A 24,526-nucleotide genomic window follows, 5' to 3' on the forward strand; every position below is an offset into this window, starting at 1 on the left:
GTTATTTCGTTTCTGAGACGCATTGAATAGTCTGCGGTATCTTATTTAGCATTTCAGCAGATTACAGGGTTTCCACAGTGAGCAGCGAGGATATTCTGAAGATAAAATGAGTGCTCCTGTGGTGACTTGACCTAACCCAGATTACAAGAGACCGGATGGACAGAGCTGAGCATCCTGTTGGGCTGGCACTACTGTGTTTATCTTCTTTGATATATGCTTTCGAATTTAATGCAGCAAAGGTCAGAATTTCACTTTTTGAATGAAGAACCAAGTTTAGCAAAATCCTGGCCTTAATTTTCTGAGGACAGATATTGTTGTCTTAACAACCCACTCCCCTTTAAGGACTGGTGAATGGCCAAGGCCTTTTACGCCTTGAGAAGGCCCAAGGATTTATAAAGTAATTGTTGTATAAGTTAAATATCAATGTTGTTTTACATTTCTATTTCATCTTTTCAATAATATCTCAATGATATTCTGATTATATTGTTCTTTTCAATGACATTCTGATTTAATCTCTTCAGGTTGCATTTAAAAGGAAAGGGTTAAAACTGAGGAGATAAAATATCCAAACAGAATTTTTCTTTGGTGGTCTCTGAGGAGAAAAGTAGCTAGATAGCTCATAATTGGCTCGATAGAAGGCATCTGCCATTCAACCGTATTAGAGCAGAATTTTGGAGTGACAGTAGAATCAACCAGTCACATTTTGACTTGTAATGGGTGGGACCATTTTGACAAAAACGTACGGAAACTCCCGCCATTCTCAAAGGCCGACAAGTCACCACGCAATAGCGAGCAGTAGTTTTTCCACAGTCTAAGCTAGCTAGTTTTTTTGTAGGCTACTGTGCGGCGGCTGCTGTAGAATTTGTTATTGAAGATGATGTTGATGCTAATTTGTTAAAGTGAACCCTTTTTCAGATTAAGTTTCAACAAAAAGTTGTTTCAAATGATCATCATCTGGTGAGTGGAATTGTTTTTATGTTGTAGCTCGCTTGCTGTTGCTAGCTATCTGTTTGAAAATAATGTGTTATGCATGTGTAACATTGTTGTATTTAACCTTTAGATCAATGATTAGTGTATGTGATTAATATGATAACGATGTTTGCAAAGGGAATTAATAGTTGTACATTTCGATTGGTAAATGTTTAGCCTAATGGTTGTGTTTTGGTGATCTTATGATTGGGAGCTATTGACTTATTATGTCCTCATGAATGGACTGATTATTCTAACATCATGCTGTCTGTGACTGCTGTCTTTCTATCAGTCTATGTGTTTTACAGAAAGTGAACTCTCCTACTGGTATTGCGGTCGCTGTCCGTTCAGCATCATGAGCCTGTCAAACTCACATCCTTTGATGTGTCACTGTTTTCTCTTTGGGTGATAGTGTGATAGTGATGGTGTTAGGCTACCATGCAGTAGGTTGTGTAAGCAATGTGGTTGTTGTTGTTGGTAACATTAGTGCAGGTTCTGTGTCAGTTTTTCTAGATTTTTGTTTTGAGTTCAGTACAACTTTTTGGAAGATTTTTCCCCCTCTGAAGGGCTAGGTCCAGTAGCCACGGTTTGCCACTGCCTCCAGTAAGGTATACTATGCGTGAATTACAAACCACTGCTCCTGCCAATCGCAAGATATTACAGTTCAACAAACAATTCAGAAAATAGAGCATGTTGGGAAATATTACATATTGTTCTATGTAGAACCCACCTTGCTTTCCAAAGAATCCTTCTTGCCTTCCAAAGAATCATCAAAGAACCCTTTCTTCAAAAAACAGGTTCTTAGGATAATAAAGGTTCTAGCTATAGTCTTAAGTTACAAAGAACCCTTGTCTTTCAAAAATAGTTATTCTAATCAAAATGGTTCTTGTTAGAATTCTATTCCTCCGCAAAGAACCCTTTAGAAAATGCTTTTTCTAAGAGTTTAGAATAAATAAACTCGTACGTTGGGGGTGTCTGTCTTACAGTGAGAACAGATTTAGATCCAAACCCTCTGTTACTTTAAAATAGACAAAATATGTTTGACCAACTGGTCTGTTGAAATACGTTTGAACAATTTATGAGTATTTACAATTTTGGGAACCTCAATGATGATAAACCACAGTCTACACCTCAAACATCTTCTCATTCTCTCTATCAAACCAAATGCAAGAGTTGAAAATCAGTGGTTGGTGGTAATTAAATAAATGTATCTGTGGTCATTGTATACAGCTATGGTTGTCACACTTTGTCCCGCCCATAATCTCCAATTACTTTCATCTCTCTTATTTGAAGATTCAGTCCTTCATTCATGGTCTGGCAGTGCAGATCTTAACACAGAATGGAACGGATATATATACCAGCTCTCATCCTCTAAGGCTTATTGTATCTTCAGTTCACATTCTGTGATTCACCAATAGATTTGGTCTCTCACATTGTTGTGACTGTCTTTTATAGTGCCTTCGGAAAGTAATCAGACCCCTTGATTTTCTTCTCCACATTTTGATACATTACAGCCTATTCTAAAATGGATTCAATTGTTGTTTTTTTCATCAATCTACACACAATTTCCCATAATAACCAAGCAAAAACATGTTTTTAGAAATATTTGCTAGTGTATTAAATATAAAAAACTGATATCACATTTACATAAATATTCAGACCCTTTACTCAGTACTTTCTTGAAGCACCTTTGGCAGGGATTACAGCATCAAGTCTTCTTGGGTATGATGCTACAAGCTTGGCACATCTGTATTTGGGGAGTTTCTCCCTTTCTTCTCTGCAGATCCTCTCAAGCTCTGTCAGGTTGGATGTGGAGCATTGCTGCACAGCTATTTTCAGGTCTCTCCAGAGATGTTCGATCGGGTTCAAGTTCAGTCTCTTGCTGGAAATTCAGAGACTCGCCCTGAAGCCACTCCTGCATTGTCTTGGCTGTGTGCTTAGGGTCGTTGTCCTGTCGGAAAGTGAATCTTCGCACCAGTCTGAGGTCCTGAGCACTCTTGAAAAGGTTTTCATCAAGGATCTCTCTGTACTTTGCTCCATTAATCTTTGCCTCAAACCTGACTTGTCTTTGCTGCTGAAAAACATCCCAACAGCATGATGCTGCCAACACCATGCTTCACCGTAGGGATGGTGCCAGGTTTCCTCCAGATGTGACGCTTGGCATTCAGAGAATCTTGCTTCTTATGTTCTGAGAGTCTTTAGGTGCCTTTTGGCAAGCTCCAAGTGGGCTGTCTTGTGCCTTTTACTGAGAAGTGGCTTCCATCTGGCCACTCTACCAGAGAGGCCTGATTGGTGGAGTGCTGCGGAGATGGTTGTCCTTATGGAAGGTTCTCCACAGAGGAAATCTAGAGATCTGTCAGAGTGACCATCGGGTTCTTGGTCACCTCCCTGACCAAGGACCTTCTCCCTGATTGCTCAGTTTGGCCAGTCTTGATGGTTCCAAACTTCTTCCATTTAAGAATGTTGGAGGCCACTGTGTTCTTGGGCACATTCAATACTGCAGACATTTTTTGGTACGATTCTGCAGATCTATGCCTCGACACAATCCTGTCTCGGAGCTATACCGACAATTCCTTCGACCTCGTGTTGGTTTTTTACCACAGGTGGACTCCAGTCAAGTTGTAGAAACTTGGGGTGGCAGGTAGCCTAGTGGTTAGAGCATTGGGCCAGTAACTGAAAGGTTGCTAGATCGAATCCCCAAACTGACAAGGCCCATAGGTGGTGAAGGTAGGAAACAACATCTCCACTTTGCTGATCCTCAACACTGGGCCCCACAAGGGTGCGTGCACAGCCCCCTCCTGTACTCCCTGTTCACCCATGTGTGGCAAAGCACGCCTCCAACTCAATCATCAAGTTTGCAGACGACGCAACAGTAGTGGGACTGATTACCAACAATGACGAGACAACCTACAGGGAGGAGGTGAGGGCCCTGGGAGTGCGGTGCCAGGAAAATAACCTCTCACTCAACGTCAACAAAACAAAGGAGCTGATTGTGGACTTCAGGAAACAGCAGAGGGAGCACCCCCCTATCCACATCAACGACACTGCAGTGGAGAAGGTGGAAAGCTTCAAGTTCCTCGGCGTACACATCACTGACAAACTGAAATGGCCCACCCACACAGACAGTGGTGAAGAAGGCTTCAATTTCAGGAGGCTGAAGAAATTTGTCTTGGCACCTAAAACCCTCAAACTTTTACCAATGCACAATTGAGAGCATCCTGTTGGACTGTATCACCCACCGGTACGGCAACTGCACCGCCCGCATTCGCAGGGCACTCCAGAGGGTGGTGCCGTCTGCCCAACGCATCACTGGGGGCAAACTACCTGCCCTCTAGGACACCTACAGCACTCGATGTCACAAGAAGGCCAAAAAGATAATCAAGGACAACAACCACCCAAGCCACGGCCTGTTCATCCTGCTATCATCTAGAAGGTGAGGTCAGTACAGGTGCATCAAAGCTGGGACCGAGAGACTGAAAAACAGCTTCGATCTCAAGGCCATCAGACTGTTCAATAGCCATCACTAGCATATTAGAGGCTGCTGCCTTTATACATTTACTTGAAATGACTGGCCACTTTAATAATGGAACACTAGTCACTTTAATAATGTTTACATATTTTGCATTACTCATCTCATGTATATACTGTATTCTATTCTACTGTATCTTAGTCTATGCCGCCATTGCTTGCCCAAATATTTATATATTCTTAATTCCATTCCTTTACTTAGGATTGTGTGTATTGTTGTGACATTGTTAGATATTATTGCACTATTGGAGCTAGAAATGCAAGCATTTCGCTACACCCATAATAATATCTGCTATACACGTGTATGTGACCAATAACATTTGATTTGATTGAATGTTTGAGTCTATTAAAGCAGACCTATGGTATGATGAGTATAGATGTGTACCTGTAGATTAACAATGTGTCTGTCTGGGCAGTCCCAGGGCCCTGCTGGCTTGACTGGCATCAAGTGAACGTCTCAATCAGAGAATGTCTGTGTATGTACATTGGATGTGTTTCCATGATGATGGATGCCAGAAGCTAACCAACATTCCCTCCTTAGTCTTTCTTCCTGACCTCCCTCTCCTCCTTCCCCTCCACATCCTCCTCTCTCTCCTCCCGCCTCTCCACTCCTTTCCACTTCTTCCTCCCCTCTCCCCTCCAGAGGTTGTACTTCTCGGGTATAGAGCCTGACGTGAAGCCGTTTGAGGAGATGTTTCGGCCGACGCATCAACGGCAGCTGCCATGACCTCACCTTCTGCCTGCAGGGCTGTGTCAGCGAGAGGGGGGACGGGGTTCTCAACAATGTAAGGTCACATAGACACACACCCTTCTGCTCCAGCGTAGGTCACCACTACACCTCGACAGAATAGATACAAAATGAACATCAGGCTTTTCATGTTTCATGCTGTATATTCATCTTATGTTGATATCGTTATTTGATCTGTTTAAGTATAAAAAGTATTATCCTAAAATAGTACATATTTTAATGTAAATACAAATTACACTACAGAGACCTATGTCATGATCCACATTCACATTTCCTGATGAATGTAGTTAGTTAGCATTCTGCTGTGAGATGAATGCAGTGCCTCTTTTGACATCAGCCAGCAGTATAGAGAGCACACTAGTGAGTACTCCCTCTCTCCCTCCTTCAGAGTGGATTATCGTAGACATGAAAGACAGTGATGAATAACTTCATACCCACTAGAGCATTTAAAGAGCTGGGGGGGAGTTGGGGATGTTGGCTGACTGACATTTACGTGGTTAGGAAATAGTTCTGCTCTCCTCCTCCCATCTTAAACTCAAACATAGATAGGCTTAATGGTTCCTGAAAGGAATGGCCATCATTCAATATGCTTATATCTACATAAGTGCACATACACTCATACACACACGCTCTTTGTTTGTACCTCGTAAATGCACAGACACGCTCTCCCACACACACACACTCACTTTCCCATCTACCTCTGTTATCCAGGTGGAGCCGTTCTTCATCAGCCTGGCTCTGTTTAATGTGTCTAAGAGCTGTAAGATCTCCTCTGACTTCCATGTGGACCTCAACCCCCCCCCTGTGTACGAGAGATGCTGACCGACACCTCCCAACTCTCCCCTACATCAGAGGGAGGTGGTGGAGGAGGAGGGGTGAATGGAGGAGTGAACAGTGATGCAGGGAATGGGAATGGTCTGCCCATTCTACAGACGGTGTCAGTCTCTGCTGCGTTCCCCTACTCAGGTAGGACCATAGTGACCTTACCTGCCATATACCCTGTGTGTTGGCTTGTGTTGTGTTGAGGTTTGTTTAAACACACACACATATGAGTAGGCTAAATCATGCTTGTTTTTCTGTAGAAATTATGGTGGGATCACAGAATCCCAAGATTAGAAATGTAGTCTGTCTCTCCCTTATTTGATATAAATACATTAAGGTGTAATTCTTAATTAGTTAAACTGCCACGACAGTTTGGGATATTACAACAACAAAGAGGTTACTGCAAACAACGAACTCTCCTTTTTTTCCCTCTGACATCATTACAGGCTTGATAGAACAACAAAATATGTACTGCAATTAGCTTTCACCACGCTGCCGGAGGCTTCTCTTCTCCATTTCTCCTCCCTTTCACCAACAAGACAAAAACAATAACTGTTACATAGACGCAGGGAGTCAGGAAGCAGGTGCAGTTAGTGAGTTTAATGATAGCGAACATGGAGCGACACAAAACAAGAGAAGCGTCTGACAGAGAAACATTAACAATACTACCTGATGACTGATAACAGAGTGCTATACAAAGGGTAAATAATCAAGTTAGTAATGAAGTCCAGGTGTGACTGATGATGAGACGCAGGTGTGCGTAATGATGGTTGCCAGGTGTCCATAAAGATGGGTTGCCAGGACCCGTGCTTAGACCGGTGATGTCGAGCGCCGGAGCGGGAGTAGACGTGACGATACAAAGCCGCTGGGGGCGAACAGTGGGCTGTTTCACTTAATACAGATTCCATCTTTTAAATTTTCAGTTGATGTGACAGGGAAGAGTCTTCCCTTTTGAAGACCCTCTGATAAACTCAGTCGGCGTCTCAACTTACAAGGTAGAATACACAAGATGCAATTTCGAAACTTGGTTGTGCATCAGCATTTTTTTTTAGCACATGTCAGCAAAACACATTTTGATAAGTAAGTTAGTCTAGCGGCCAGCTATCTGAACCTGTGGCAATTACGGTCGAATTAGAGCCCGGGGGGCCCCCATTTGATATTTTCATCGTCACTCAGGTGTCATGTTAAAAACTGCAAACATTTCTCGCCACCGTGCAGGAAATAAGCTGTAAAACCACACCACATTGCAAAATGAGTATAATTACATGATATGAACACTAAAACTGCTGACTCAAGACGGGACGGCCAGGCATTCGTGCGTTTGAGTCCCTTTCTGCGTGATGAAACTTTCTTGCTCCTTTCTGAAACAAGGGAGAAGCTAGTCGAGTAGATTTGGTTCAGTCAGTCATCTTAATTAACCCTTCCCAGCTAGCTAGTTTACTGCTTGTAGCTAGAAACTTGAGCGAGGAAAAAGTTGTGACTTGCGAGTGTTCAGAATCATAGTCCCTTTTTTTTCATTAATTGTTTCTATTTTTTGTACTAAAATATAACATTAGACGTTAATGCCGTAGTGAAGGACACTGTGTTGTCGGCTTGCAGCACAAACTACCCATTGAGTAGTGTAGACTGTATCACGGTGACATCCAGATGGTTACTTCCAATATTACAAGTTACTTATCGTGTAGACTGCTATCCTACTCAACATAAAATCAAGTGGGATGAAACAAATTGGTGATGGTGACCCGGACCAGGCCCAAATCCCTGACATATGACGAGAGGTGGCGTTATAGAGGCCAGCGTGCGGGATACCTGACAAGACTACGTTGGCGAGTGGACAGACCGCCTCTACCCTCTACCCTACGCGGCAGCGTAGCCTAGTGGTTAGAGCGTTGGACTAGTAACCGGAAGGTTGCGAGTTCAAATACCCCGAGCTGACAAGGTACAAATCTGTCGTTCTGCCCCTGAACAGGCAGTTAACCCACTGTTCCCAGGCCGTCATTGAAAATAAGAATGTGTTCTTAACTGACTTGCCTGGTTAAATAAAGGTAAAATAAAAAAATTGGCAAACGTGTAATCACTGGAGAATAAGCTGGACGAGCTCTATTTGAGACTATCCTATCAAAGGGACATGAAGAACTGTACTTTACTATGCTTTTCGGAGTTATGTCTGAACAAGGACATGGATAAAATACAGTTAGCTGGTTTTGCTGTACATCGGCAGGACAGAACGGTATCGTCCGGTAAGCTCCGGGGGGAGGGGGTCTCTTTGTTAACAACAGCTGGTGCGCAATCTCTAATATTAAGGAATGTCTCTGGGTTCTGCTCGTTTAAGTTACGATACCTCATGATAAGCTGTTGTAAGGGGTACGTACTGGCGGCAGAGAAGTCAGACGCAGGAGAGCGAAAACTGTGTTTCCAACTGCGCAGATTAATAATAAAAACCACGGGAAAACAGAACAATCAATAAATGGGTACACAACCCCACACACACCAGACATAAGGTGCACAGGCACTTACAATAAACAATACCGGTCAATGACATGGGGGGAACAGAGGGTTAAATACACAACATGTAATTGATGGAATTGAAACCAGGTGTGTGGGAAGACAAAACAAATGGAAAATGAGAGGTGGATTGGCGATGGCTAGAAAGGAGCAAGGAGCAAGGAGAGGGACCGACTTCGGATGAAGTCGTGACATCTGTAGACCATGCTATTTACCAAAACAGTTTTCAGGTCATAACACACACACACTCACACACTCCTGCTGGGCCCATTAACAGGATTACACAGGAGCAATACTGACAGTGCCCAGCAGTAAATCACAGTACACAATCAGACCACTACAGTTCTGAACCTGCCACCCCTAGACTTGAAACATAACAGCAAGAACATAGGCAAGGGTGGATGGAACACTGCAGAATACCCTGTGAAATGGAAATAATGGAAAATAACTGTGGATAACATCTAGACCCAGAAACAGAATGAAGAACAGAGCATCAAATAGAATAGAAACAATCAAGACAATGGTCATTCTCACTCTCATTGGTCAAACAATGCATGCTGATGACACAAAAAATGGAACTTGATTAAGCTCTTGCCCAGTTTGTGCGTGTGGACCTAGCAAAGTCTAGCAGGACACCGAGAAATAGACAGTAATCGCAGAAATAGGCTGTCTGAATATAGACACGGAGGCAGCAGATCACAGTGAAATTGAGGTGCTGTTTGGGTGTAGTCCAAGGACAGCCTCCTTCAACCCTCAGCCCTCAGCTCTCTACTGCATCGGTCAGTAGCAGCAGCACAACGGTAGTTAAGGTGTGGTACTGGTACTGATACTGGCAGGCTCCCCTTAGTCAGGTCCCTTATTAATGTCCCATCTCTCTGGTACTGGCATTGGCAGACTTACTTCCGCCAGCTTTAGACATATTTATATTGTGAATAAAGTGTTGTTTTAAGGGTGTCGGCCATGTAACTCTGTTATGGTAGCAGACATTAGCTAGGCCACGCCGTACTGTCATTAGCCAAGCCACAGCTAGAGCATTTGAATGGAACTCATTATGTCACAGCTGATTTATATTTACTGATCCAAATGTCCCATTCATGTCTCAAGAACTCCACTCTTACTGTGCTGCCACTCCCAGGAATATCATGGTTTTGTGTGTGTGTTTGTGCTCGCACATGACACTGTGAGAGCCACGGTTGGCTTCATATCACTGACCCCATAATAGTTTGAGTTCTGTTTGGGTTTCCTCTAACTTCAACCACAAACGACAGCCAGCCACTTCCCTGCCTGAAGTTTAATAGCAATGTTTTCCACCACTAAGGTCTGCATCATGTTTAACAGCCTCATCCTCCTCCCTCCATCTGTCTTCTCATCTAGGGTATATTAGACACAGTCTTAAACCCTCCTCCCCCATCTGTCTTCTCATCTAGGGTATATTAGATACAGTCTTAAACCCTCCTCCCCCCATCTGTCTTCTCATCTAGGGTATATTAGATACAGTCTTAAACCCTCCTCCCCCATCTGTCTTCTCATCTAGGGTATATTAGATACAGTCTTAAACCCTCCTCCCCCCATCTGTCTTCTCATCTAGGGTATATTAGATACAGTCTTAAACCCTCCTCCACCCATCTGTCTTCTCATCTAGGGTATATTAGATACAGTCTTAAACCCTCATCCCTCCGTCCCTCTCCTCTAGGGTATCTTCTCAGTGACCAACCCCCATGCTGATATTTTCCTGGTGGCCAGAGTGGAGAAGGTCCTACAGAATGGCATTACACACTGCTGTGCCCTACATCAAGACCTCAGACATCAACAAGGTTTGTCTGTGCGTGTGGTGTGCGTGTGGTGCGCGTGTGTCTACGCGTGTGTGCGTGTGCATGTGGTGCGTGTGTCTGTTTGCCGCTTCAGACGTCAACAAGGTCCTTTCCTTCGTGCCTCTCTCAACCATATTACTGCTATTGCTATTATTAGACCATGTGTCAGAGACAGGACTTACATAACAACCCCCCCCCAAAACCAATGGTTCGAGAGCTACTTTTTAAAGTGTCTTTTTAAATTGAATTGCTTCCTATTGTGGTCTCAGTTCCATCGATTGAGTTGCTGTTCCACTGTTATAAATCATAAAGCCTGTGTTATCACCTATACATTGGACTCATTGTGTTCCCCTCCAGACAGCCCAGAAGGTTCTGAAGGCTGCCAAGCAGACGTGTCAGCGCCTGGTCCAGTATAGGATGCCCTTCGCCTGGGCTGCCAAGTAAGACACAGATTTTAACTCATACACACTACCAACTCACGTTGTGCTATCATACGGCAGATGAATAGAATGTACACACCACAATCTCAATGTGCTCTCCTACACTAAATGTATCCAATATAATAAGAAGTGAAACAAATCAATTAAAATGTTATTAGTCCCATGCCCCCGAATACAACAGGTTGGCCTTAGAGTGGAATGTTTACTTACGAGCCCCTAACCAACAATGCAGTTTAAAAAATATATATATTCGTAATAAGAAGAAATAAAAGTAACAAGTAATTAAAGAGCAGCAGTAAAATAACAATAGCAAGACTATATACAGGGGAGTACTGGTACAGAGTCAAGGTGCGGGGGCACCGGTTAGTTGAGGTAATATGTACATGTAGGTAGAGTTATTAAAGTGACTATGCATAGATGATAACAACAGAGAGTAGCAGAAGTGTAAAAGAGGGGGAGGGGCAATGCAAATAGTCTGGGTAGCCATTTGATTAGATGTTCAGGAGTCTTATGGCTTTGGGGTAGAAGCTGTTTAAAAGCCTCTTGGACCTAGACTTGGCACTCCGGCACCGCATGCCGTGCGGTAGCAGGCGGTAGCAGAGAGAGCAGTCTATGACTAGGGTGGCTGAGTCTTTGACAATTTTTAGGGCCTTCCTCTGACACTGCCTGGTATAGAGGTCCTGGATGGCAGGAAGCTTTGCCCCAGTGATATACTGGGCCATACGCACTACCCTCTGTAGTGCCTTGCAGTCAGAGGTTGAGCAGTTGCCATACCAGGCAGTCATGCAACCAGTCAAGATGCTCTCGAGGATGCAGCTGGATAACCTTTTGAGGATCTGAGGACCCATGCCAAATCTTTTCAGTCTCCTGGGGGGGGGGGATAGGTTTTGTCGTGCCCTCTTCACGACTATCTTGGTGTGCTTGGACCATGTTAGTTTGTTGGTGATGTGGTCACCAAGGAACTTGAAGCGCTCAACCTGCTCCACTACAGCCCCGTCGATGAGAATGGGGGTGTGCTCATCTCCTTTGTCTTGATCACGTTGAGGGAGAGGTTGTGGTCCCTATAGGCTGTCTCTTCGTTGTCGGTGATCAGGTCTACCACTGTTGTGTCATCAGCAAACTTAATGATGGTGTTGGAGTCGTGCCTGGCCGTGCAGTCATGAGTGAACAGGAAGTACAGGAGGGGACTGAGCACGCACCCCTGAGGGGTCCCTGTGTTGAGGAGCAGCGTGGCGGATGTGTTAACTACCCTTACCACCAGGGTGCGGCCCGTCAGGAAGTCCAGGATGCAGAGAGGTGATTAGTCCCAGGGTCCTTAGCTTAGTGATAGCTTAGAGCTTTGAGGGCACTATGTTTGTAACGGCTTTCTTCTATCTCCTCTGACGAAGAGGTATAGCAAGGATCGGACCAAAATGCAGCGTGATGATGATTCATGATATTTTAATGAAGGAAAAACTATACATGAAGAAACTACAAAATAATGAAATGTGAAAACCGAAATAGCCCTATCTGGTGCAAACACAAAGACAGGAACAATCACCCACAAAACACTCAAAGAATATGGCTGCCTAAATATGGTTCCCAATCAGAGACAACGATAAACACCTGCCTCTGATTGAGAACCACTCCAGACAGCCATAGACTTTGCTAGATACCCCCACTAAGCCACACACCCAATACCTAACAAAACCCCAAGACAAAACACACCACAATAAACCCATGTCACACCCCGGCCTGACCAAATAAATAAAGACAAACCCAATATACTTCGACCAGGGCGTGACAATGTTGTTGAATGCTGAGCTGTAGTCAAAGAATAGCATTCTCACATAGTTGTTCCTTTTGTCCAGGTGGGGAAGGGCAGTGTGGAGTGCAATAGAGATTGCATTATCTGTGGATCTGTTGGGGCGTTATGCAAATTATAGTGGGTCTAGGGTTTCTGGGATAATGGTGTTGATGTTGTCAGGACCCGGTTACAAACCCAGGTCTCCGGTGTGAGCAACAGTCACTTAGCAAACTGAGCCACGAATAGTCGTGTAACGGCATTCTTCGTTTGTTGAAGGAGAGGACCGAAATGCAGCGTGGTGGTTAATCATGATCTTTAATGAAAACAAATGATGGAACGATACATGAAATAACTAATAAATACAAAAAAACAACAAACGGAACGTGAAACTTATTACAGCCTATCTGGTGAAACTACACAGAGACAGGAACAATCACCCACGAAATACAAAGCGAACTCGGGCTACCTAAATACGGTTCCCAATCAGAGGCAACGAGAAGCACCTGACTCTGATCGAGAACCGCCTCAGGCAGCCAAGCCTACACTCGACACACCCCTAATCAACCACAATCCCAATGCCTACAAAAACCCCCAATACGACAACACAATAACCCATGTCACACCCTGGCCTGAACAAATAATTAAAGAAAACACAAAATACTAAGACCAAGGCGTGACAAGTCGGCAGAACCCAGAAGATGAGGCAGACACAGCAGTACTTGAGACGGTGATTTAATAAAGTAAAAGGAAAGTTCTTCAGGCAAAAATATAAATCCACAAGGTCAAAAGTAATTCCAAGGGAACAAAGGTAATCCTCCAAGTCAAAAAGGTAAATCCACAAGGTGGTAGGTACAGCAGAAAAAAGCCTCAAAAGATAATCAAAAAATAAATAAACAAGAACAAAAACAGAGTTCCACAAGAGAGTCTGGAGCAACAAATGTTCACAGCATCACTGGCGCTGGGTGCTAACATTCAAACACAGAGCAAAGAACTGAGGAAAACTAAGGGTTTAAATACAATCAAGGGAAACGAGGCACAGGTCCAAATAATAACTGGGAACAAGAAAACAAAAGGGTCAAAAAGCACAATGGGGGCATCTAGTGACCAAAACCGGAACAACCCTGGCCAAATCCTGACAGATGTGAGCCATGACCAGCCTTTCAAAGCACTTTGTGGCTACAGACGTGAGTGCTATGTGTCGGTAGTCATTTAGGCAGGTTACCATAGTGTTCTTGGGCACATGGACTATGGTATTCGGCTTAAAACATGTTGGTATTACAGACTCAGACAGGGAGAGGTTGAAAATGTCAGTGAAGACACTTGTCAGTTCGTCAGCGCATGCTTGCAGGTACACGTTCTGGTAATCCGTCTGGCCCTGCGGCCTTGTGAATGTTGATCTGTTTAATAAAGGTCTTACTCACATCGGCTGCGGAGAGTGTGATCACACACTCGTCCGGAACAGCTAGTGCTCTCATGTATGTGTCAGTGTTATTTGCCTCGAAGCGAGCATAGAAGTAGTTTAGCTCGTCACTATAATGTTTACTTTGAGACAGTGTGATGATCATTTATTTGCATATAAGGTGTTCCTGTATGGTGCACATCCTCTTCACACCAAGGTAAATATGAGTGTGTTTTACACAGTAGAGGCTGCTGAGGGGAGGACGGCTCATAATAATGGATGGAACGGAGCGAATGAAATGACATCAAACACATGGAAATCGTGTGTTTGATGTATTTGACACCATTCCACTCTTTCCGCCTCAGCTATTACCACGAGCCCTTTAAGGTGACACCAGCCTCCTGTGCTTCTACACAGTAAATATGATCCTATCTGTGTCTGTTGTTCTCCAGGCAGGTGTTTAATGATGCCCAGGGCAGTCTGGACATGGACGGGAAGTTCTCTCCTCTCTATCGCCAGGACAGCAGCAAGATCTCCACCGATGACCTCATCAAGATGCTGGCTGACTTCAGGAAGTGAGTCATCAATATGGCTGTGACAGTACACTGTAGGTGGCTTGGCGTGCTGACTGTGCTATATGTCAGTCGGTATCCTAGTGTCTGTTTGCACTGCAGGCTGGTTTTCTAGTGCTTTGACTGTTTCATGCACGTTCACCCTTTAGGCCAGAGAAGAGCAAGCTGCAGACTATCCCTGGACAACTAAATGTCACCATCGAATGTGTGCCTCCAGACCTCTCAAGTGGGTAGTTTTATTCAGATATGTACACCATCCATATTCAAACTTTTGCCTTAACTACTGTTGTTTTAGTCTGTCGTTTACATTAGATTGAATGATAAGTCAAAGTGTTAGTGGTTAATTGAATTAGTTGATTATGGTTGATGACGAGTTATATTGATTAGTTGCACTAATGAACACTTTAATCTTGCCCCCCGTATGTATGCATTTATAAAGCCTTTATAACAGCTACTTTAGACATTCTAACATCGATTGCTCTAATGTCCTCCCTTCTTCTTCCTCAGACACGGTGACCTCGTCCTACATCCCAGTCAAGCCCTTTGAGGAGGAGTGTGAGAGTGTCTCTGTGAAGATCGAGGAGTTTCTCCCTGAGGAGGCCAAGTACCCCTTCACTGTCTTCAAGAACCACCTGTATGTCTATCCCCTGCAGCTGAAATACGCCAACCAGAAGAGCTTCGCCAAAGTGGGGGAGAAGAGGGAGGGAGGGAGTGAGTGAGTGAGAGAGAGGGAGGGAGGAAGGGGAGAGGGAATGCGAGAGAGAGAGAGAGAGAGGGAGATTGTTTTAGTCATCAGTGTGGAAATAGCAACACCAAACTGACTTGCAAGCATTGAGGGCAGTTGGTTATTGTGTTTACAGCTCACTACTTCTTGACTGTCCTCCTTCCTGTGGGAGTTATTGTGTTGACTGAAGTGTCTTTTATCATTCCAGGCAAGAAACGTAGCGGTGTGTGTGCAGTTCAGAGACTCGGACGAAGAAGGCGCGGCCCCTCTAAAGGTGAGCGTTTGTTTTGGATGAGAGGTGTGTGAGGTGATGAAAATAACTGGGAGTCCGTAGGAAAGAAGACTAACTGCTGATAAAGTCCAACTCAGTGGAGTGGCAGAGTGGTTGCCAAAAAAATAGAGGAGAGAAAAAAACTCTGACCTAAGCCAGTTATTACAGCTGGCAAGGAGAACTAATGAGATCACTTACTCACTCACTCACACATTGAGCAACATCCACACACGTAGAATATTTCTGGGTGGGAAACCTCCATCAAATGGCTAAAGAATAGTTTTTTAGATGGAATGATAGCCAATGGTTTAGGAAGCTAGCATTTACAGTACCGTACTGTAGACCTAAGTTCTGCCTGCTTTAGTTGTTTGTTGCTGTGCTGGTCTTTTCTGTACTCTCACCCCACTCTGAAGATAAGACTCCATGCTGGAGATTCCAGTCCTTCTAGCCAGGGAAAGGGTCCTCAGCATCACTGTGTAATCACCGCACTTTCACATGTTGTTGCCGCAGGAACAGGGCTTCTAAATGCACAACTTTTTCCATGCTGGTACACAACCCATAATCATGTGATCTGAAACTGTCTCTTCCCTCGACTGAGCTGTTCATTTGAGCTCTGCTCACTCTGTTCTTTCAGAGGACCTCCACCGCTCTCATAGGCTGTGTCGCAAATGGCACCCTATTCCCAGGGTAGTGCCCTACTTCTGACACTACCTTTCACCAGAGCTGCTCAAACGCTGTGCCCTACTTAGGGAATAGGATGCCATTTGGGACCTAGCCCGAGGCTCTGCCTCTCGTCTCTGCAGTAATGAGGAATGACCAAAGTAATCAATGTCCTAATTACCGTTCCGAACGGATCCCCCTCTCCTCCTCACTGTGTCTGCCATATCAGGGTCAATTATCTAGACCTCTGCCTGGACTTCCAAACAGGTTGACTTCACGGCATGTATTCACAAAGCCACATCACATGCATGGGCTTAGGCAACTCAGCCTGCCCCTCCTCCTTCCCTCACCTGGTTCTGCTTGGTCTCTCATGCCAGTTTAGCCTGGCGTGAGAGAGTTCTCCTTTCATTAACTCAAACCCAACCCTAACTGACACTGGTGAACAGCTAGTTTTCCCCATTCTTCTTACAGATGTTGTTTGCTTGTGTTGCAAGTTCTGCCATGAGAGGCTGGCATTGTATTTTAGATGTGATTATACAGTTCTTTGAAACCATTTCTGTCTAGTTATTATCAGTGCTCACAGATTTCTGTAGACTTACTCACTGGCATACCCTAACATCGAAGGATGAGCAGTAGATGACTAATAATGTATGTGTGTGTGTTTCAGTGTATCTACGGAAAGCCAGGGGAGACACTCTTCACCTCCAGTGCCTGTGCGGCCGTCCTCCACCACAACCAGAACCCTGAGTTCTATGACGAGGTGAGTGAGACCCTTGCTCAATAAACCTGACCTGCCAAGCCCCCCCTCCCATGGTTCACATCTACAAAACAGTTAAACAGTTGAGTTTGAACAATGCATCATGTCTTGTCAAAGCTTCACTATAGGGGAAGGAGTTGAAAAGTTGGTGTTTTTAAAGCCTATTTAAAACATGGTCGGTCTACAGTACAGTATTCTACTGAAGTCCAGTCCACCAGTTATTTCCGGGTTAATCCTGTAACTCTGCCTCACACTGGGCTAGTCAGACACCCACCAGAGCCTCGCTGGCCAGGGAAAAGGGAGGGAGAGGTGAGGACAGGAGACTATCTCAGACCCACAGGAGCGGGGGCATCTTGTGTTTGGTATATGGATTAGACTCCACACACACTCACCATCCAAGCCCCCACTTTTCTTTACTCTCCAGTGACCAATTCCTGGACCAATACCCCATGCCTTGCTGAATAGTTAACTAAATGAGTTCCAGTGAGTTATGAGGAAGACCAGCTTCAACAAGTGAAAGGACAGCACTATTGATGTTGACACATGATCAAGTCATACTGAGAATTATGGTTTAATTGGCGTTAGTTTAATACTATGCCATGGGCTGTCTGTGTTATTTCCTGTGAAGCAGAGCGCACGTGCAGGCAGACTGAACATTATACTACTCACTGTTACTGCCCCCTTGTGGGGAGAGTAGGAAGAATTGAGCTTTTTGACCAAATTGTTAAAATGTTAAATTTTTGTCATTTAGCAGATGCTCTTATCCAGAGCGGCTTACAGTAGTGAGTGCATACATTTATACTTTTGATTGGGTTCCTATGAACATTATCACTAATATTAATGACTGATTGTTTCCCTACCTATACAGGTAAAGATTGAGCTGCCAGTCCATGTTCATGAGAAACACCACATCCTTTTTACCTTCTACCACATCAGCTGTGAGATCAGTACCAAGACCAGCACCAAGAAGAGAGAGGGAGTCCAGTCCCTGGGTAAGACTAGGAGCGGTCTGTGTGTGAATGTGTGTTTTTGTTTTTGAGGGTGTGCGTGTGTCTGTTTAGTGTATTTGTCTTGAGTGTGTGTATCTACCATCTACCTCCATTACCTTAGACGTCCATCTCTCTCTGTAACAGTGGGCTACTCCTGGGCCCCTCTGTTGAAAGATGGCAGGATGCAGTCTATAGAGCTACAGCTGCCTGTGTCTGCCACCCTGCCCCTGGATACCTGTATGACAAGACCCAGGACGCCAAGAAGGTACAACCCTCTGGGCACTGGAGAGAACCTGGGGTCAGGGAAGAGGTTTCTCCTGCTTGTATGCTAGTGGCATATGACTGAGATGACATTGATTAAAACATTTGGAGAACGATATTATGAAAAACTATTAGGGGTGTAATGGTACACGTATTTGGTACGGGGACCTCGGTTTTGTCCGCACTGAACCTGAATGAATCCTTTTTTTTTTTAAATACAAAATCAAAACAGTAGGCCAATAGGCTATGTTTACACTGCGTTGTAGGCCTGTGCCTCTTGAGTAAGTCTGAGCTGAAAAAAACAACATTTCAGGCTATTCCATTAAAACGACTGCAGCATCTTTGCAAGTTGTAATAAATCTTTTAATAATAATCTTTTTGTGAGGCGCAGCCGGGAACTAAACTCAGCAGAAAAAGAAACGGGATGAGCCTGCAGGAAGGGTACCACATGAGGGAGGAGGATGTCTTCCCTGTAACGCACAGCATTGAGATCGCCTGAAATGACAACAAGCTCAGTCCCATGATGCTGTGACACACCGCCCCAGACTATGATTGACCCTCCACCTCCAAATCGATCCCGCTCCAGAGTACAGACCTCTGTGTAACGCTCATTCCTTCGACGATAACCCTGAATCCGACCATCACCCCTGGTGATGGTGGGTTTGTGCCCATAGGCGACGTTGTTGCCGGTGATGTCTGGTGAGGACCTGCCTTACAACAGGCCTACAGGCCCTCAGTCCAGCCTCTCTCAGCCTATTTTGTGTGTTCCTGGTGTAACTCTGGCAGTTGTTGTTGCCATCCTGTACCTGTCCCACAGGTGTGATGTTCGGTTGTACCGATCCTCTGCAGGTGTTGGTACACGTGGTCTGCCACTGCGAGGACGATAAGCTGTCCGTCCTGTCTCCCTGTAGCGCTGTCTTCAGTGTCTCACAGTACGGACATTGCAATTTATTGCCCTGGCCACATCTGCAGTCCTCATGCCTCCTTGCAGCATGCCTAAGGCACGTTCACGCAGTTGAGCAGGGACCCTGGGCATCTTCCTTTTGGTGTTTTTCAGAGTCAGTAGAAAGGCCACTTTAGTGTTCTAAGTTTTCATAACTGTGACTTTAATTGTCTAATTGTCTTAACAACCGTTCCACAGGTGCATGTTCATTAATTGTTTATGGTTCATTGAACAAGCCTGGGAAACAGTGTTTAAACCCTTTACAATGAAGATCTGTGAAGTTATTTGGATTTATTTGGATTTTTACGAGTTATCTTTGAAAGACAGTGTCCTGAAAAAGGGACGTTTCTTTTAGTTCGGTACAATGTTGAGTGGTGTGGTTGATAAACCAGACTTGGAGGATCCTCCATCGTTTAAATCTCCAGATGAGACATTTTGTCTTCCCAGTAGATTACTACGGCGATGGACAGAGTGGTGGGGTTGATGAACCAGACTTGGAGGATCCTCCATCATTTAAATCTACAGATGAGAGACATTTTGTCTTCCCAGTAGATTACCACGGCGATGGACAGAGAGTGATGGATGAAACATTAACAGTATGTTGCCATGCTCAATGAGAATAGCCTCTGCAGCTGCCAACACCTCAAATATGTTGACACATTTACACTGACATCACCCCAGTATAACAAAGCAAGATGGAAACGCAAAGAAACAATATCGTCTCCCCTCTGCATTCAAGCAGCCCTTGGCAGCTGATTCTGACCTGGCCAAAGAAATTACAGGAGCGATAGATAGGCTATTTTTTACAGTCTGGTTTATTGCCGCAGATATGCGCCCGTTCTCTGTGGTTGAGAATAGGGGCTTTCAGCACCTCATGAAAGTGCTCGAGCCACGTTAAGAACCTCCTTCTTTCACCCATTTCAGCAAACAGGTAGTAGCATCTCTATATAAGCAAACCAATGCAAAAGTTTTTAATTAATTGCCCAATGCACCATTGGGCGCTTACTTCAAGACCCAATGCAGTGAAAATACATATTTTCCTGTGTTTTATATATATTTCCACACTGAGGTTGGGATAATTCTGTGAAATTGTGAAAATGATGATAATGCCCTTTTAGTGTAAGAGCTGTTTGAAAAGACCGCCTGAAATGTCCCCCTGTTTTGGTGGGATGGAGTTTTGGCCTCTCTGGTGACATCTGAAGGAGGCAGTGTCATGGTGCATTCGTAACCAAGTGGGAATTAGGAATTTAACTCATACGACTGGGATCTTTATGACCGGTCATCACACTCGGAATTCCAACCTTTTAGATAGCCGACTTTCCGACCTGAAGATCACAGTCATGATTTGACCTCATTTTTTTCCAGAGTTCCCAGTTGTCTTGAATGCACCATAACATCCCAAGCACCCGCTTTCCCACATGGTGACCTCTGACCTCACCTACTAAGGAAATGGCTATTACAGTATTTTCGGCAGTTAAATGCAACAACAAAACATTATTTATGAAGAGCAATTTATTAATGGTTTTTTAAGAACTCTATATTTGTTTACAAGCGTGATAGCTGTACTTTTGGTTCATAGTTGACACAGCTTGTTGGCCATTAGCCTGTCTGCATTTCTCAACAAATTTCAGATTTAGATGAATGCATCCAACTGGTATTTATGACTTCACAACTGCTAAATTCCCACCTCCCACGTGGTTACAAACACAGCATCAGAATGGAATGCCAGGAACATTATGAATGGCATTTATTTTTCCCGCTGTACCGAAACCAAACCCTGACTCCAAAACCGCAATACGTACCGAAACTTGGCTTTGGTGAACCATTACACCCCTGCACACTATGAGTTATTGAAAAATGCAGGATATTAAAATCACTTTATTGTATTTGTTTTTTTCTCCTTACAGCCAGCGCCAGATATAAAATGGGTAGAAAACAGCAAGCCACTTTTCAAAGTGAAGACCAATGTAGCTTCAACACTATACCCTGAAGTATGTCTTCTACCTTCCAACATTTAAAACAGCTTGTTAAAGCTATTGTGACAAACACCATAAGACATCTGTGTTCTGTATTTCTCTGTCTATGATCTGCACCTCCACAAGTTCTTCCAGCACTGCCAACTGATAAGGTCCTCCTCAGAGGGCAACCCAGCAGAACTCATCAAGTATCATAAAGGTGAGAGAGACACTTCTGTTGTGAAGCCTCATTTACGCTATCACTTGGTATTGCTGTCTCTCTGACTTCAACCCTCATATATTTTAACTTAATTTCCTACTGGTCATGCTCTCTCTCTCTCTCGCTCTCTTTGTCTCTCTCTCTCACTCACAACCCTTTCTCTCTTTCTCGCCATCTCTCTCCCTCCTTCCCTCCCTTCCCTAGTGCCTGCATGCCATGGAGGCTCAGGTGATCATTAAATTCCTCCCCACTGTGCTGATGCAGCTGTTTGAGGTGCTCACCAAGGCAACCAAAGAAGCTCAAGAAATCGCTGTCAACTCCACCCGGTGAGTCTTGACCCCTGACCCTATGACGTTATCATGATCTGACCCCATGAAATAGTGACCTAGACATAGTCAGAGTTGTGAATGTGAGTTATAAGTCCATTGATTTGAAAAGGCCTTTTTTCTGTTGTCAAATATAACACAACAGTCACTGTACAGGAGTTTGCTAAACGGCACAAACAGATTTGGGACGAGGTTATTTGAAATGTGTTTTTGGAAGCGTTAATGGATGTAGATTGAGGAAAGTAACCATAATATTCTAACTCTTCAGTGTGATTATACACGTTGTTTCCCGGTGCCATGAGGAAGGACTGGAAAACTACCTGCGCTCTTTTCTGAAGGTAAAAACGTCAGGCATCACACACGACAGTCAATAATCATTTTGGGTCTCCCGAATGGCGCTGTGGTCTAAGGCACTGCATCTTAGTGCTAGAGGTGTCACTACAGACACCCAGGTTTGAATCCAGGCTGTATCACAACCGGCTGTGATTTGGAGTCCCATAGGGCGGCGCACAATTGACCCAGTGTTGTCCGGGGTAGGCCGTCATTGTAAGTAAGAATTTGTTCTTAACTGATTTGTCTAGTTAAATAAAGTTTACATTTAATGAGCAGAATCAATGCCTGATCCTTGCCTTACTGATGAATGTAAAGATGCGTAATGCATTTTCAGTTGAAAGTTACTTCAAGTTCATTCATTTCTCATTTGGGATAATGTTCAACATACCATGGAAAGTGATAATGTGAAGGTTGTGTATTAATACCTATTTCTGTGTTGTGTCCCCAGTATGTGTTTGTGTCTGGGAACTCTTGGACCACTCATGAAGTCCTGGCCACCGCAGTTACAGCCATCCTCAAACAGACAGCAGATTTCAACACCAGCAACGAGCTGCTCAAGGTGTGTGTGTGTGTTTATTTACATCCCCATTAGCGTTTGCAGGAACAGCAGCATGCACACACTTTTTTACTTGTTACATTCAAGCAAAACATGTACATTCCCATACTGACCAGCAGGTATCACTGCAGCACATGCAACTGAACCAGCCACTTGTTCCTTGAAAGGGAAAGTGGTTTCCTTACATTCTTGTGTCACTAATAGGCATGTTTTGACAGCCCACCATGTTTTCGAAACAATTACTTTTGCGCAGTTTTCTATTGTCGGTACACCCAGGATTCCTGCACACGAAGCCGGTATTATAAAGCCCATATTATAGATCCCATTGATGTTTTTTGTTGTTGTCAGACTGTTGATATGATCTTTCTTAGGAAGGATGCATCCCTAATGGCATCGCATTCCCTTTGTAGTGCACTACTTTTGACAAGGGCATTATGCAGGCCTCTGGTCCAAGGTAGTGCACTATGAAGTAATAGGGTGGCAATCGGGACGCTATCTAAATGTTTCACAATTGAGCAGTAGGTCCAACTTCTTCTGTCCCTCTTCTTCTTTTCTAGTATTCTTGGTTCTTCTTTGAGATAATGGCCAAGTCCATGGCCCAGTACCTCCAGGAGGGCAACAGGATCAAGGTTGGTGCATGTTCTATTCTGAATAGGGGTTTGTCTTGTGTCCCACATCGAAGATAGTTCACACACCCACACAAAACAGCCATCCCTGACAAGCCCTCAGGTGGAGGGGAACAGTTAGCATTCTTTATATGCAAATCTTTATCATGTGGCGCTGCAGTGTTACATTTCACACACTCTTTCCTCACTGCATAAAATGTGGCAATGAACACTTCCTCATTCTACAGATATGCAAAGTTCAGTTGGTGATAAGGATATTCCTGCTTGTACTCCTATCTTGGCAACAGTTTAGAAACAGGCCCAGTAAAATCCAGACTGAAGCCTTTACTGCAGATAAACTAAGGTTGCATAATATTTACGAGTACATTTGAGGATTATAGAAGTTGTGCACATTTTAGTGAGTCATGTTTCATCTCTTAGGCATCCAGCTGTGGTGAAAGAAATCTATTTCTCAATGACCAGAAGAGCACACTTGTTCCTTCCTCCTATCCTATTGGTTAATATAAGATTTGTTTATCTGTAGTTGGGGCGAATCAGAACCACAAATCCACACACTTTATACCCATAGAACATCCATTGAGCTCAATTGGAAAATTGCCTTCCCCAAGTTAAGATTCAGCCCTTATTGAACTGAATTGTCGCTCGGCCCAGAGGTTCACATGCCCCGGGTCACCATCTTGTCGACATCTATAAATGAGTGTGTTGTGTCCTACCAGATGCCCGTGCCCAGAGGTTTCCAGACAGTTTCCACCAGGTGCTCCAGTCCTTGCTGTTGTCCATCATGCCTCACATCACCATCCGCCATGTTGAGATCCCAGAGGAGGCCCGCTGTGTCAACCTAAAAACCATAAACTACAGGCCCCCATACATTACCTGAACCATACACTACAAGCCCCCATACATTGCCTGAACCATACACTACAGGCCCACATACACTGCCTGAACCATACACTACCTGACCCCATACATTACAGTACCTAAACTATATACTACAGGCCCCCATACATTACAGTACCTGAACCATTCACTACATGCCCCCATACATTACAGTACCTGAACCATACACTACATACCCCCATACATTACAGTACCTGAACCATACACTACATGCCCCCATACATTGCAGTACCTGAACCATACACTACATACCCCCATACATTACAGTACCTGAACCATTCACTACATGCCCCCATACATTACAGTACCTGAACCATACACTACATGCCCCCATACATTACAGTACCTGAACCATACACTACATACCCCCATACATTACAGTACCTGAACCATACGCTAATGGATGGACATAATACAAAATACACTAT

General features: G+C 44.2%; 1 pseudogene; it reads left to right on the forward strand.

Moving 5' to 3' along the window:
• Positions 1-4,754: 4,754 nt before the first annotated feature.
• LOC109906245 (dedicator of cytokinesis protein 11-like) overlaps positions 4,755-24,526 on the forward strand; it is an 84,105-nt pseudogene continuing 64,333 nt past the window's right edge.

The sequence above is a fragment of the Oncorhynchus kisutch genome, linkage group LG16 (genome assembly GCF_002021735.2).
Source record: "Oncorhynchus kisutch isolate 150728-3 linkage group LG16, Okis_V2, whole genome shotgun sequence".
NCBI classification, from domain to species: Eukaryota; Metazoa; Chordata; class Actinopteri; order Salmoniformes; family Salmonidae; genus Oncorhynchus; species Oncorhynchus kisutch.